Source organism: Brassica napus, chromosome A7 (assembly GCF_020379485.1).
Source record: "Brassica napus cultivar Da-Ae chromosome A7, Da-Ae, whole genome shotgun sequence".
In the NCBI taxonomy this organism is placed as follows: Eukaryota; Viridiplantae; Streptophyta; class Magnoliopsida; order Brassicales; family Brassicaceae; genus Brassica; species Brassica napus.
In genome coordinates, this window is record NC_063440.1 from 26,558,459 (window position 1) to 26,575,610 (window position 17,152).

At 29.2% G+C, this 17,152-nt stretch overlaps 1 long non-coding RNA gene and 2 pseudogenes across 1 annotated transcript; 1 reads left to right on the top strand and 2 right to left on the bottom strand.

Moving 5' to 3' along the window:
- Positions 1 to 429: 429 nt before the first annotated feature.
- On the bottom strand, positions 430 to 1,382 carry LOC125576369. The gene is made up of 5 exons (XR_007314744.1): positions 1,242 to 1,382; positions 972 to 1,162; positions 763 to 901; positions 529 to 664; positions 430 to 444 (listed from the first exon to the last, which is right to left on the bottom strand). It is a non-coding gene; the product is annotated as an uncharacterized LOC125576369 (long non-coding RNA).
- A 600-nt stretch (positions 1,383 to 1,982) lies between these two features.
- LOC125576370 lies at positions 1,983 to 3,123 on the bottom strand (annotated as a pseudogene).
- A 1,291-nt stretch (positions 3,124 to 4,414) lies between these two features.
- On the top strand, positions 4,415 to 7,088 carry LOC125576371 (annotated as a pseudogene).
- Positions 7,089 to 17,152: the final 10,064 nt, after the last annotated feature.

Sequence of the window (17,152 nt, forward strand, 5' to 3'; positions counted from 1 at the left end):
TGAAAATGAATACAAAAGGAATACATATAACGCAATAACCATAGTAAGCCATCAGAGAAACGATATAAACTAGAATCTACTAGAAATGCACAATAACCATAAGTGAGCCATTAGAGAAACGATATAAACTAAAATCTAGAAGCCACAATAACCAATTGTAGACAGAATAACTACTATAGGGATACCTGCTGGTTTGAATGTGCCTCAAATCTTGGAGCTTTAGATCTAAGCTTCTCAGCTTGGTCATAAAGGTTGTAGTGCAGGTAGTTACGAGCAAGAGATTCAGAAGAGTGTTTCCTGCACTCACGAAATGGACATAATGAATAACCAAAACAAAAGCTAAATCAAGAGTTCCAAGTGTTCTACATCATTTGTTAAAAAAAAACGTACCTGACCCACTCATCATGGCGCAGAGTTGCAGAGTGGTGCAAAGACAAAAGAGTACTGCAAATCAGAAGTAAAATCAATCAGCTAACAAACTGTCAAAAGCCAATATTAAGAAACAAAGTCAGTGAATTTAAAAACAACCCACGAATCTCAGCAAGATCACCAGTCATCTCATAACTCAAAAGTAGTAAAAATACAATCTCGAAGCTATCACATCAATGGTTCTCTTGTTCAAGCTCTTGAGACGAGCAATGCTAGCTGATGAGCAAGCTTTGGCCTAACAAAACAGAATCAATCAAGATTAACAAAAACAAAGTAATCCAACACAGAGATTAAAACCTACGAACACAGAGAGAGATGAGATAGAGATCAAACCTCGTTGTACTTCTTCTGATCAATCAGAAAAAGAAAAAAACAAGAAGTAGCAGTAGATCTCAAGCTCCACAGGCACGTGCTTGGATGCAGCCAAGGAAGTGGAGGAAGCAGTATCAACCTCCATGTCATGTTCATCACTCTGGGGAAAAAAAAATCAACACAGATCCAAATTAACTTCTCACGGAGATAAAGAATCAATCACAAGTAACCTTGGGAACGAAGGAAGAGAGACGAGCGTGAGCCTCAGATCCAGAGCCCAAAGCGAAGTCAAGGAACGAAGCGACGACGGAAGCGGTGAGCTTCTGCCGTATCCCGACGGTGAGGCGCACGGCGCGAGCGACGCGGCGGACTTCTTTGGTGTAGGAGCCGGTATCGATCAGAGCAGCGATCTCCTTCAGATCTGTAGGGGAGAAAGGGCAATCGATTTTAAAAACCCTAGCGAGGAGTAAAAAAGGATGAGAATCGAGATTTGTTATTACGCTGGAGAGTTGAGGTGGGTGGCGGAGACGATGGATTGAGCTGGGGTTTGGTTGTTGTCTTTCATCTCCACGTCTTGAGTCGTCGTCGTCATCTTCTCGGCCGCGAATCTCAGAGATCTTCTTTTCTGTGCGGAGAGGAGAAGGAAGGTATGTGTAAGTAAGTAACTTTTCTTTTTCTTCAAGACAGATTTGATTTTTATGGAGATTTAATATTAATTTCATTGTTTGGACAACAAGGTCGTTGTAGGTATTGGTAAGTATTCCCGCCTGTCACGCGGGTGACCCGGGTTCGATCCCCGGCAACGGCGTTTGCTTTTTTTTAGTATACGATGTCGTTTTCTCGTGGGCCTTTTCTGGGTCATCGGCCTAGTCACTAACATGGTTTTACACTGAAGCGCTTACAGATATTGACACGATTATTCAGAACCCAACCAAAAAGGGACTCTATCTAAACAAGAGTATTAAGAGACCAAGTCATTTGAGAATAAAATGGAAGTAATGCTTCTTGGAAACTTCAATAAGAGAAAGCCTAATCTTTAGCTAAAATGATTGAACATTAAAGTGTTGTAATAAGTATTCTACAACCATACAAAAGAAAAGTTGAGTGACAAAAGTATGGTTGGCAGTATCGACCCACTAAACCTGAGAAGCAATATCATAATAATTAATTAATAATTAAACCATGAATGACAAGACAGCAGTCATACTTTTGTCTTATTTAAATAGAAACCCAACAAGTCATTCAATGAATATATGTTTCATTTGTACGATAAAAAGGTTTTGACAAATTATATATACAGTGCATATTGTCACATCACACAGCAATAGCACTCTTATTTTTACATTATATAGATGTGAAAAAAGGTAAAGTACTAGCGATCGTCAAATAAAGGAAACGAGATCATCTTGCATCTCTAGCTACCTTGTACTTTGTGTGGTTGAACCAGAGAATCAATAATTTTTTTCCATCCTCCAAAATCTGAGGGATCATCAGCATCTGGCAATGCGAACCCATTCACGGAGAAGGTTGGTGTTCCATACACACCTCTTGAAGCGCTATACTGCAACACATAATGCCATTCAAAACACAGTGTTCTTGTATTTGTTAATTAGTTAATACACGGGAAGTGAAAACAACCCGGAGATGAAAACTGAAGTCACTACCTTGAATGAAACTCTGGTTGCACGTTCCGACTTTGTGTCGTTGAATCCAGATTTAAGAACATGATGATAAGAGTTTCCCAACGTGGCTGTTCCAAGCTTGACAATTCTTCCCACAACTTCAGGTCTAGTCAGGAGTTGTGTTTGCGCACCATAGAACATTGCCTGCCAATAAACACTTACGTTTTAACCATATAAACATAGACATATGCATAAGATATGCAAACAATATTAAACAAACCTGATGCTTAAAGAACCCTTCCAGCAAACTGAAGGTAGCTTAGCGTTGTGAATATTCACTATGTGTAAAGCACGAGAGGTTACATACGCATTGTCATGGTACCTGCATGACCCAAACCATTCACAGTTTCATGAAAAAATCACCTGATCTCTCCTAAGCTACTTGTATACTGTTTATAGTAAGTAGCTAACGGTAACGGAAGGAAAAAAGGAACAGAGTACTAACGGTAACGGAAGTAGGTGGAGGAGCAAGGAAACGCGAGATCCGTAGTGTTAAGCGCTTGCTTTAGCGGCGGCCAAGAGTCTCTACTGTACGGGCACACCGGGTCATAAAACGCCTCGATCAGTATAGAATCCGGGTCAACACGGCGACCCGGTGGGTATACGAAACCATCGGGCTTCGACGGTGGAATTATAGCTGCGCGTGGACTTGCGTCCATATGATGAAGAAGACAAGGAAGAGGAAAAACGTTCTGATCATTTTCTCGCTCTTTCGATTCTTCTAGGATGGCAGGGGGGTTATTAAGACAAGAGAGTCAGAGACTGTCGGTGAATGTAAAGCAACGGTTGAGATTGCTCGGAAGTGAAGTGAGACACTCTCTTTTATCTCTAGCCGTTGAATTTATTCCCACGTGGTAGAATCTGGTCGCCATCCCACATGCCACATGGGCGTTTGGTTCAGTTTGAGTCCAGCCTTATACGTTTTCATAAGTTGTTCAAAAAAAAAAAATACGTTTTCATAATTTCATTCATGTTATACATATGTTCGGATGGGAAACTACGTGTTCGGACAATACGTATAGTTTGTGTCTAAACCTTATTTTTAATCCAAACTCAATTTAGGTTCGAGCAATATTCAATAATGCTCTGGGTTCAAGTATTTTAAATCAAATTTAGCAAAAAAAAGAAAAAAGTATTTTAAATCAACTGGTGGATGAATAAGTTTCATAATATCAGCTTCCAACGGATTAGGATGTAAACAGAGTAGAAGACTGCCTAGCAAAAACGAGAAATCCTGAAATTGTGTTTAGATTTTATTACTTTGTATACAATTGAATGATCTTCTTCATACATATCATATGCAATCAGCCTAATAGTAACAAAATTTGCTGGTATAAAAAAAATATTGTCATGAGAAACCTATGTAAATATCTGGTGAATAATAAAAAGAATAATGAAACTTTAGATGTTGAACTTATATATAAAAAAAATTAAGATTTATTAGGTTATTCAATTTTTTTTTGATTTTTGATTTGTTCAGATTGGAACCCAAAATTCAAAAATACCATTCATCAGAATTCACTCAGCTTTTCTTTTGGCATCATTTAATTTTTTTTTTATAATTAGATATGGAATAAGATTTTTTGGTTCGGATTCAGATCAATTGATTCGCATGTATTATTTTTTTTTGCCAAGACTAAAAATCAGGTGTGGAAGAATTTTGGGTAAAGAAAAATAATAAAGAATTTATTTGGTCATGGATAGTAAATATCACTAAGTGCGAGACTATCAAACGTAATTAAATGAAAAAAAAAAGTAATTGAGATATGGTCCAAAACCACGTCCACAGTGAAGAAACAAACTCTCTCTCCTTCTCTGCGCTCGAGTCGAACCGTTTACAGGTACGCGTCTTGTTGATCAGATCCTCTTCACGATTCGATTATACGATTGGATCCAAGTTTCCATTGATTGTTGTATTGCGAACCCCGTCGTTGATTTGCTTGCTCTCAGGGAAGGAATCGTCGAGCGGCTTGGCTTGATTTTGATTTGACTTTTGATCTGTGAAAATGGGAGCGAATGATATCGACATGGAAGAAGGACTCTAGAGATCGGCATGGGTAAGCCACCACTAATCACAGATCACACACTATACTGAGCTTCACGTTTCGAATCGTATCTCTCTAGAACCTTGAGTTAGAAATCTCCCTGCTAGCTTATTGATTTGATGTTGTGATCTGCGTTTTTGAATTGCAGAGTATAGAACTGTTTCTGGCGTTGCTGGACCATTAGTCATTCTTGACAAAGTCAAGGTATGTATGTACATCATCAAGCGATGCTAATCTCTACTTGAAAACTAACTGATTTAACACTTCTTTGTGTACTTGTGTGATTTAAAATCAGGGTCCAAAGTACCAGGAGATTGTTAATATCCGTTTAGGTGATGGATCAACGAGACGTGGTCAAGTTCTGGAAGTCGACGGGGAGAAAGCTGTTGTGCAGGTTTTGGGATCAATCACTATCTCAATACAATGCCATAGAGATAGAGTCACTTCCTCAGGGACTTACTTAGTTTTTGTAAGTGTGTTTCAGGTTTTTGAAGGAACGTCTGGAATTGATAACAAGTTTACAACCGTACAATTCACAGGAGAGGTAATTTACCATACACGAGTTTGATTGGCTGATTGTTTTGCACTTCTGCTTCTTGTTTATTCATCTAAGCCTCTGTATTTTGTTGTTGTAACTGGTGGATGCGTTTCAGGTTTTGAAAACACCTGTGTCCTTGGACATGCTTGGGCGCATATTTAACGGTTCTGGAAAGCCGATTGATAATGGCCCTCCTATTTTGCCAGAGGCGTACCTTGATATTTCAGGTCAGCTTCAGATAAATTGACTGAGATCTTTGATACACTATTGTTTTCTTTTTTATTAATGTGTGTATGTTGATAGGAAGTTCAATCAACCCCAGTGAAAGAACCTATCCCGAGGAGATGATACAAACGGGTATCTCGACTATTGATGTCATGAACTCCATTGCTCGTGGACAGAAGATTCCTCTTTTCTCTGCTGCTGGTCTCCCTCATAATGAAATCGCTGCTCAGATTTGTCGTCAAGCTGGTCTTGTCAAGCGTCTGGAAAAGACTGCTGATCTACTTGAGGTGATTCTTTGTAACCACTACTACAACAAATACAAGGCCTTCGATTTGAGATGCCGTTGGCTTTATTGGAAACTCAAGTGTGTTTGTTTTGTTTCAGGATCATGGAGAGGACAATTTTGCGATTGTGTTTGCAGCTATGGGTGTGAACATGGAGACGGCTCAGTTCTTCAAACGAGATTTTGAAGAAAATGGATCAATGGAGAGAGTTACTCTTTTCTTGAATCTGGTAAACTTACTACAAGCTCATGGCCACCTCTTACTGTTTTTAGTATTATACATTGTTTACATTCAAATGGATTTTTGAGACCTTCCATCATTCTCAATAGGCCAATGATCCGACCATTGAGAGAATCATCACTCCTCGAATTGCCCTAACAACAGCAGAATACCTAGCTTACGAATGCGGGAAACACGTCCTTGTTATATTGACTGACATGAGTTCCTATGCTGATGCTCTTCGTGAGGTAAACTGAATCTTCTTTACCGGAGTAATAGTCCCTGTATTAATATGATTTGAGAAAACTGTAGGTTTCTGCTGCAAGAGAAGAAGTTCCTGGAAGACGTGGATATCCAGGTTATATGTACACTGATCTTGCTACTATCTATGAACGTGCTGGGCGTATCGAAGGAAGAAAAAGGTTCCATCACCCAAATCCCAATCCTTACTATGCCCAATGATGGTAAAGAAAATCATACACATGTTATTATATCTTAAGAGCCTTAATACTTAACTCATTGTTGTGTTAAATCAGACATCACACATCCAACCCCGGATCTTACTGGTTACATCACTGAAGGTCAGATATATATCGATAGGCAGCTTCACAACAGACAGGTAAAGAAAGCCCCTTTAAGCCCTGAATCCTTACTGTGGTTTTGCTTCTATTATATGGTTGGGCCCTGATTCAAATGTATATATGTTTCTTAGATATATCCACCAATCAATGTGCTTCCATCTCTTTCTCGTCTAATGAAGGTTAGAAATAAATTCATTCCCATCACATTTTGTCTCTCTGGGTCTTATTAACTTATCGTTATGTTAAAGAGTGCTATTGGTGAGGGCATGACTCGTAAAGACCATTCAGATGTGTCGAACCAGCTATACGCAAACTATGCTATCGGGAAAGATGTGCAAGCCATGAAAGCTGTGGTTGGAGAAGAAGCACTTTCGTCAGAGGATCTGCTTTACTTGGAGTTTTTGGATAAGTTCGAGAGGAAGTTTGTGATGCAAGGAGCTTATGACACTCGAAACATCTTCCAGTCGCTGGACTTGGCTTGGACATTGCTACGTATCTTCCCACGCGAGCTACTTCACCGTATCCCTGCAAAGACACTTGACCAATTCTACAGCCGCGACTCAACAACAACGACCTAAGGCTGAACTCCACTTGTGCTTGTTTCCTTGTCAGGCAAGTAAGGAGATTATCGTATCCAAAGTTAAAACTCTTGAGATATAGATGGTGTTTTGTTGTGTGATGTTTTGTTTTGTGTTATATCTTTTCTTTTTCTCTCTGTAATTTAGTCAAATTGAAAATAATAAACGATATAACAATTTCGACAATTTCGTATACTTTACTTTTATGTATTTTCGACATTGTTTTTTTGCACAACTGATGAGATTGGTTCAGAATTAGAATTAAGTTATTATTATAATAGATAAGTCTACGACCATTTTGTGGAATATAAAAACAAAGGTAGCTCTCATTCCGCTTAGTATTAATTCATAAAGAATCGTAGTTATAGACTTTATGAAAAACTGGTGAAAATTATTTATTAAATACAACCTATTGATCAAAAATTTAAAAGAATACACATCTAACAACAAAAACTCTATTTATCCTAATTTCCAAATCAAAATCCAAATCTACAATATTTTTTTATAAAAATTAAAACTTTCTTTAAATAGAAATTTTTGAAAATAATTTTAAAAATACATCCTATTGATCAAAAATTCTAAAAGAATACACATCTAACAACAAAAACTCTATTTATCCCAATTTCCAAATCAAAATCCCAATCTCCAATATTTCTCTATAAAAATGAAAACTTTCCTTAAATAGAAATTTTTAGAAAATAATTTTAAAAATACATCCTATTGAAAATTCTAAAAGAATACACATCTAACAACAAAAACTCTATTTATCCCAATTTCAAATCAAAATCCCAAATCTCCAATTTTCTCTATAAAAATGAAAACTTTCCTTAAATAGAAACTTTTGGAAAATTATTTATAAAATACATCTTATTGATCAAAAATTCTAAAAGAATATACTTCTACCAACAAAACTCTATTTATCCCAATTTCGAAATCATAATCCCAAATCTACAATATTTCTCTTTAAAAATTAAAACTTTCCTTAAATAGAAACTTTTGGAAAATTATTTATAAAATACATCTTATTGATCAAAAATTCTAAAAGAATACACATCTAACAACAAAAACTCTATTTATCCCAATTTCCTAATCAAAATCCCAATTCACAATATTTCTCTTTAAAAATGAAAACTTTCCTTTAATAGAAACTTTTGAAAATAATTTATAAAATACATCCTATTGATCAAAAATTCTAAAAGAATACACATCTAACAACAAAAACTCTATTTATCCCAATTTCCAAATCAAAATCCCAAATCTCTAATATTTCTCTATAAAAATGAAAACTTTCCTTAAATAGAAACTTTTGGAAAATTATTTAGAAATACATACTATTGATCAAAAATTCCAAAAGAATACACTTCTAACAACAAAAACTCTATTTATCCCAATTTCGAAATCAAATTCCCAAATCTACAATATTTCTCTTTAAAAATGAAAACTTTCCTTAAATAGAAACTTTGGGAAAATTATTTATAAAATACATCTTATTGATCAAAAATTCTAAAAGAACACACATCTAACAACAAAAACTCTATTTACTCCAATTTTCTAATCAAAATCCCAAATCTACAATATTTCTCCATAAAAATGAAAACTTTCCTTAAATAGAAACTTTTAGAAAATTATTATAAAATACATCCTATTGATCAAAAATTCTATAAGAATACACATCTAACAACAAAAACTCTATTTATCCCAATTTCCAAATCAAAATCCCAAATCTACAATATTTCTCTTTAAAAATGAAAACTTTCCTTAGATAGAAATTTTTAGAAAATTATTTATAAAATACATCTTATTGATCAAAAATTCTAAAAGAACATACATCTAACAACAAAAACTCTATTAGTCTCAATTTCCTAATTAAAATCCTATATCTCCAATATTTCTCTATAAAAATGAAAACTTTCCATAAATAGAAATTTTTAGAAAATAATTTTAAAAATACATCCTATTGATCAAAAATTCTAAAAGAATACACATCTAACAACAAAAACTCTATTTATCCCAATTTCCAAATCAAAATCCCAAATCTACAATATTTCCCTTTAAAAATTAAAACTTTCCTTAAATAGAAACTTTTAGAAAATTATTTATAAAATACATCCTATTGATCAAAAATTCTAAAAGAACACACATTTAACAACAAAAACTCTATTTATCCCAATTTCCAAATCAAAATCCCAAATCTACAATATTTCTCTTTAAAAATGAAAACTTTCCTTTAATAGAAACTTTTAGAAATTTATTTGTAAAATACATCTTATTGATAAAAAATTCTAAAAGAACACACATCTAACAACAAAAACTTTATTAATCACAATTTCCTAATCAAAATCCCAAATCTCCAATATTTCTCTTTAAAAATGAAAACTTTCCTTAAATATAAATTTTTAGAAAATAATTTTAAAAATACATCCTATTGATCAAAAATTCTAAAAGAATACACATCTAACAACAAAAACTCTATTTATGCCAGTTTCCAAATCAAAATCCCAAATTTACAATATTTCTCTTTAAAAATGAAAACTTTCCTTTAATAGAAATTGTTAGAAATAATTTTAAAAATACATCCTATTGATAAAAAATTCTAAAAGAATAAACATCTAACAATAAAAACTCTATTTATCCCAATTTCCAAATCAAAATCTCAAATCTCAAATATTTCTCTATTAAAATGAAAACTTTCCTTAAATAGAAACTTTTAGAAAATTATTTATAAAATACATCATATTGATCAAAAATTCTAAAAGAATACACATCTAACAACAAAAACCGTATTTATCCCAATTTCCAAATCAAAATACCAAATCTACAATATTTCTCTTTAAAAATGAAAACTTTCCTTAATAGAAATTTTAGAAAATAATTTAAAAATACATCCGATTGATAAAAAATTCTAAAAGAATACACATCTAACAACAAAAACTCTATTTATCCCAATTTCCAAATCAAAATCCCAAATCTACAATATTTCCCTTTAAAAATTAAAACTTTCCTTAAATAGAAACTTTTAGAAAATTATTTATAAAATGCATCCTATTGATCAAAAATTCTAAAAGAATACACATCTAACAACAAAAACTCTATTTATCCCAATTTCCTAATCAAAATCCCAATTCACAATATTTCTCTTTAAAAATGAAAACTTTCCTTTAATAGAAACTTTTAGAATTTTATTTGTAAAATACATCCTATTGATCAAAAATTCTAAAAGAAAACACATCTAACAACAAAAATTCTTTTTTATCCCAATTTCCAAATCAAAATCCCAAATCTCCAATATTTCTCTTTAAAAATGAAAACTTTCCTTAAATAGAAAATTCTAGAAAATAATTTTAAAAATACATCCTATTGATCAAAAATTCTAGAAGAATACACATCTAACAACAAAAACTCTATTTATGCCAGTTTCCAAATCAAAATCTCAAATCTACAATATTTCTCTTTAAAAATGAAAACTTTCCTTTAATAGAAATTGTTAGAAATAATTTTAAAAATACATCCTATTGATCAAAAATTCTAAAAAAATACACATCTAACAATAAAAACTCTATTTATCCCAATTTCCAAATCAAAATCCCAAATCTACAATATTTCCCTTTAAAAATTAAAACTTTCCTTAAATAGAAACTTTTAGAAAATTATTTATAAAATACATCCTATTGATCAAAAATTCTAAAAGAATACACATCTAACAAAAAAAAACTCTATTTATCCCAATTTCCAAATCAAAATCCCAAATCTACAATATTTCCCATTAAAAATTAAAACTTTTCTTAAATAGAAACTTTTAGAAAATTATTTATAAAATGCATCCTATTGATCAAAAATTCTAAAAGAATACACATCTAACAACAAAAACTCTATTTATCCCAATTTCCAAATCAAAATCCCAATTCACAATATTTCTTTTTAAAAATGAAAACTTTCCTTTAATAGAAACTTTTAGAAATTTATTTATAAAATACATCCTATTGATCAAAAATTCTAAAAGAAAACACATCTAACAACAAAAACTCTTTTTATCCCAATTTCCAAATCAAAATCCCAAATCTCCAATATTTCTCTTTAATAATGTAAACTTTTCTTAAATAGAAATGTTTAGAAAATAATTTTAAAAATACATCCTATTGATCAAAAATTCTAAAAGAATACACATCTAACAACAAAAACTCTATTTATGCCAGTTTCCAAATCAAAATCCCAAATCTCCAATATTTCTCTTTAAAAATGAAAACTTTCCTTTAATAGAAATTGTTAGAAATAATTTTAAAAATACATCCTATTGATCAAAAATTCTAAAAGAATACACATCTAACAATAAAAACTCTATTTATCCCAATTTCCAAATCAAAATCTCAAATATTTCTCTATAAAAATGAAAACTTTCCTTAAATAGAAACTTTTAGAAAATTATTTATAAAATACATCATATTGATCACAAATTCTAAAAGAATACACATCTAACAACAAAAACTCTATTTATCCCAATTTTCAAATCAAATTACCAAATCTACAATATTTCTCTTTAAAAATGAAAACTTTCCTTTAATAGAAATTTTTAGAAAATAATTTTAAAAATACATCCGATTGATAAAAAATTCTAAAAGAATACACATCTAACAACAAAAACTCTATTTATCCCAATTTCCAAACCAAAATCCCAAATCTACAATATTTCCCTTTAAAAATTAAAACTTTCCTTAAATAGAAACTTTTAGAAAATTATTTATAAAATACATCCTATTGATCAAAAATTCTAAAAGAATACACATCTAACAAAAAAAAACTCTATTTATCCCAATTTCTAAATCAAAATCCCAAATCTACAATATTTCCCATTAAAAATTAAAACTTTTCTTAAATAGAAACTTTTAGAAAATTATTTATAAAAAGCATCCTATAGATCAAAAATTCTAAAAGAATACACATCTAACAACATAAACTCTATTTATCCCAATTTCCAAATCAAAATCCCAATTCACTATATTTCTCTTTAAAAATGAAAACTTTCCTTTAATAGAAACTTTTAGAAATTTATTTATAAAATACATCCTACTGATCAAAAATTCTAAAAGAATACACATCTAACAACAAAAACTCTATTTATCCCAATTTCCAAATCAAAATCCCAAATCTCCAAATTTCTCTTTAAAAATGAAAAGTTTCCTTAAATATAAATTTTTAGAAAATTATTTATAAAATACATCCTATTGATCAAAAATTCTAAAAGAATACACATCTAACAACAAAAACTCTATTTATCCTAATTTCCAAATCAAAATCCCAAATCTACAATATTTCTCTATAAAAATGATAACTTTCCTTAAATAGAAATTTTTTGAAAATAATTTTAAAAATACATCCTATTGATCAAAAATTCTAAAAGAATACACATCTAACAACAAAAACTCTATTTATCCCAATTTCCAAATCAAAATCCCAAATCTCCAATATTTCTCTATAAAAGTGAAAACTTTCCTTAAATAGAAACTTTTAGAAAATAATTTTAAAATACATCATATTGATCAAAAATTCTAAAAGAATACACATCTAACAACAAAAACTCTATTTATCCCAATTTCCAAATCAAAATCCCAAATCTACAACATTTCTCTTTAAAAATGAAAACTTTCTTTAAATAGAAATTTTTAGAAAATAATTTTAAAAATACATCCTATTGATCAAAAATTCTAAAAGAATACACATCTAACAACAAAAACTCTATTTATGCCAATTTCCAAATCAAAATCCCAAATCTACAATATTTCTCTTTAAAAATGAAAATTTTCCTTAAATAGAAATTTTTAGAAAATAATTTTAAAAATACATCCTATTGATCAAAAATTCTAAAAGAATACACATCTAACAACAAAAACTCTATTTATGCCAATTTCCAAATCAAAATCCCAAATCTACAATATTTCTCTTTAAAAATGAAAATTTTCCTTTAATAGAATTTTTTAGAAATAATTTTAAAAATACATCCTATTGATCAAAAATTCTAAAAGAATACACATCTAACAATAAAAACTCTATTTATCTCAATTTCCAAATCAAAATCCCAAATGTCAATTATTTCTCTTTAAAAATGAAAACTTTTCTTAAATAGAAGTTTTTAGAAAATTATTTATAAAATACATCTTATTGATCAAAAATTCTAAAAGAACACACATCTAACAACAAAAACTCTATTAATCCGAATTTTCTAATCAAAATCCTAAATCTCCAATATTTCTCTATAAAAATGAAAATTTTCCTTAAATAGAAATTTTTAGAAAATAATTTTAAAAATACATCCTATTGATCAAAAATTCTAAAAGAATACACATCTAACAAAAAAAACTCTATTTATGCCAATTTCCAAATCAAAATCCCAAATCTCAAATATTTCTCTTTAAAAATGAAAACTTTCCTTTAATAGAAATTTTTAGAAAATAATTTTAAAAATACATCCTATTGATCAAAAATTCTAAAAGAATACACATCTAACAAAAAAACTCTATTTATCCCAATTTCCAAATCGAAATCCCAAATCTCAAATATTTTTCAATAAAAATGAAAACTTTCCTTAAATAGAAACTTTTAGAAAATTATTTATAAAATACATCCTATTGATCAAAAATTCTAAAAGAATACACATCTAACAACAAAAACTCTATTTACCCCAATTTCCAAATCAAAATAGCAAATCTACAATATTTCTCTTTAAAAATGAAAACTTTCCTTTAATAGAAATTTTTAGAAAATAAGTTTAAAAATACATCCTATTGATAAAAATTCTAAAAGAATACATATCTAACAACAAAAACTCTATTTATCCCAATTTCCAAATCAAAATCCCAAATCTACAATATTTCCCTTTAAAAATGAAAACTTTCCTTAAATAGAAACTTTTAGAAAATTATTTATAAAATACATCATATTGATCATAAATTCTAAAAGAATACACATCTAACAACAAAAACTCTATTTATCCCAATTTCCAAATCAAAATCCCAAATCTACAATATTTCTCTTTAAAAATGAAAACTTTCCTTTAATAGAAACTTTTAGAAATTTATTTATAAAATACATCTTATTGATCAAAAATTCTAAAAGAACACACATCTAACAACAAAAACTCTATTAATCTCAATTTCCTAATCAAAATCCTAAATTTCCAATATTTCTCTATAAAAATGAAAACTTTCCTTAAATAGAAATTTTTAGAAATTTATTTTAAAAATACATCCTATTGATCAAAAATTCTAAAAGAATACACATCTAACAACAAAAACTCTATTTATGCCAATTTCCAAATCAAAATCCCAAATCTACAATATTTCTCTTTAAAAATGAAAACTTTCCTTTAATAGAAATTTTTAGAAAATAATTTTAAAAATACATCCTATTGATCAAAAATTCTAAGAGAATACACATCTAACAATAAAAACTCTATTTATCCCAATTTCCAAATCAAAATCCCAAATCTCAAATATTTCTCAATAAAAATGAAAACTTTTCTTAAATAGAAACTTTTAGAAAATTATTTATAAAATACATCCTATTGATCAAAAATTCTAAAAGAATACACATCTAACAACAAAAACTCTATTTATCCCAATTTCCAAATCAAAATCCCAAATCTACAATATTTCCCTTTAAAAATTAAAACTTTCCTTAAATAGAAACTTTTAGAAAATTATTTATAAAATACATCCTATTGATCAAAAATTCTAAAAGAATACACATCTAACAAAAATAACTCTGTTTATCCCAATTTCCAAATTAAAATCCCAAATCTACAATATTTCTCTTTAAAAATGAAAACTTTCCTTTAATAGAAACTTTTAGAAATTTATTTATAAAATACATCCTATTGATCAAAAATTCTAAAAGAATACACATCTAACAACAAAAACTCTATTTATGCCAATTTCAAATCAAAATCCCAAATCTCCAATATTTCTCTTTAAAAATGAAAACTTTCCTTAAATAGAAATTTTTAGAAAATTATTTATAAAATACATCATGTTGATCAAAAATTCTAAAAGAATACACATCTAACAACCAAAACTCTATTTATCCCAATATCATAATCAAAATCCCAAATCTCCAATATTTCACTATAAAAATGAAAACTTTCCTTAAATAGAAACTTTTAGAAAATTATTTATAAAATACATCCTATTGATCAAAAATTCTAAAAGAATACACATCTAACAACAAAAACTCTATTTATGCCAATTTCAAAATCAAAATCCCAAATCTCCAATATTTCTCTTTAAAAATAAAAACTTTCCTTAAATAGAAATTTTTAGAAAATTATTTATAAAATACATCATGTTGATCAAAAATTCTAAAAGAATACACATCTAACAACCAAAACTCTATTTATCCCAATATCCTAATCAAAATCCCAAATCTCCAATATTTCACTATAAAAATGAAAACTTTCCTTAAATAGAAACTTTTAGAAAATTATTTATAAAATACATCATATTGATCAAAAATTCTAAAAGAATACACATCTAACAACAAAAACTCTATTTATCCTAATTTCCAAATCAAAATCTCAAATCTCCAATATTTCTCTTTAAAAATGAAAACTTTCCTTAAATAGAAACTTTTAGAAAATTATATATAAAATATAACCTATTGATTAAAAATTCTAAAAGAATACACATTTAACAACAAAAACTCTATTTATCCCAATTTCCTAATCAAAATCCCAAATCTCCAATATTTCTCTTTAAAAATGAAAACTTTCCTTAAATATAAACTTTTAGAAAATTATTTATAAAATACATCTTATTGATCGAAAATAATAAAAGAATACACATCTAACAACAAAAACTCTATTTATCCTAATTTTCAAATCAAAATCTCAAATCTCCAATATTTCTCTTAAAAATGAAAACTTTCCTTAAATAGAAACTTTTAGAAAATTATTTATAAAATACATCTTATTGATCGAAAATTCTAAAAGAATACACATTTAACAACAAAAACTCTATTTATCCAAATTTCCTAATCAAAATCCTAAATCTCCAATATTTCTCTATAAAAATGAAAACTTTCCTTAAATAGAAACTTTTAGAAAATTATTTATAAAATACATCTTATTGATCAAAAATTCTAAATGAACACACATCTAACAACAAAAACTCTATTTATCCCAATTTCTAATCAAAATCCCAAATCTCCAATATTTCTCTATAAAAATGAAAACTTTACTTAAATAGAAATTTTTAGAAAATAATTTTAAAAATACATCCTATTGATCAAAAATTCTAAAAGAATACACATCTAACAACAAAAACTCTATTTATCCCAATTTCCTAATCAAAATCCCAAATCTCCAATATTTTTCTATAAAATAAAAACTTTCCATAAATAGAAACTTTTAGAATATTATTTATAACCAAAATCCCAAATCTCCAATATTTTGGATACCCGAACCCGAATAGATAATATCCGAACCCGAATAGATATCCGAAGATAACCGAACATATGTATAATTAACCTTATATTTCAAGTTACATCTCTTATTTTATATAAAATATTTATATTAATACTACACATACTTTAAGTTCATATGATATACATGCAATTACGGAAAAATGATTTGGTACTCACTTAAAAAACATGTCAAGTTTTTTATTTCAAAAATTAACAAAAAGTTACATTCAAAATTTAAAACAATAACTAAATTAATGCATTTTTAGTTTTAAAATGTTATGTCCAAATCTATTAACCATTTAATCTATTAAAAAAAAAAAGGTTAAGTAAAATTTATATTCTTAAATACAAGAAATTTAAAAAATGAAATTTTTTTTTTTTCAAAATCTAAATATCCGAACCCGATCCGAAATAACCGAAACCGAACTAAAAATACCCGAACCCGATCCGAAGTATAGAAATACCCGAACGGGTCCTACACGTCTATACCGAAATACCCGAAAATCCAAAATACCCGACTTCAACCCGAACGGGTACCCGAACGCCCACCCCTAGTGGAAAGCTATCATGATGATAAGACAAGAGCACCGAATTAAAGAAATCAATCAAAGTGACTATTGAACCAAACAGAGTTTTGTCTTTTTTCCAGTCAATCGCAATCTCCGTTATCTACACTCGTCGTCTTGAAATTTTGTTTATGTTTACACGTTACGCGTTGATTTTAATTATTACTATTTCATTTTTTTGCCAAGGAAGTAGCGAACCTTCGGAGACCCTCTCGAAAGGCCAAGGGACACATTGAAAGACAA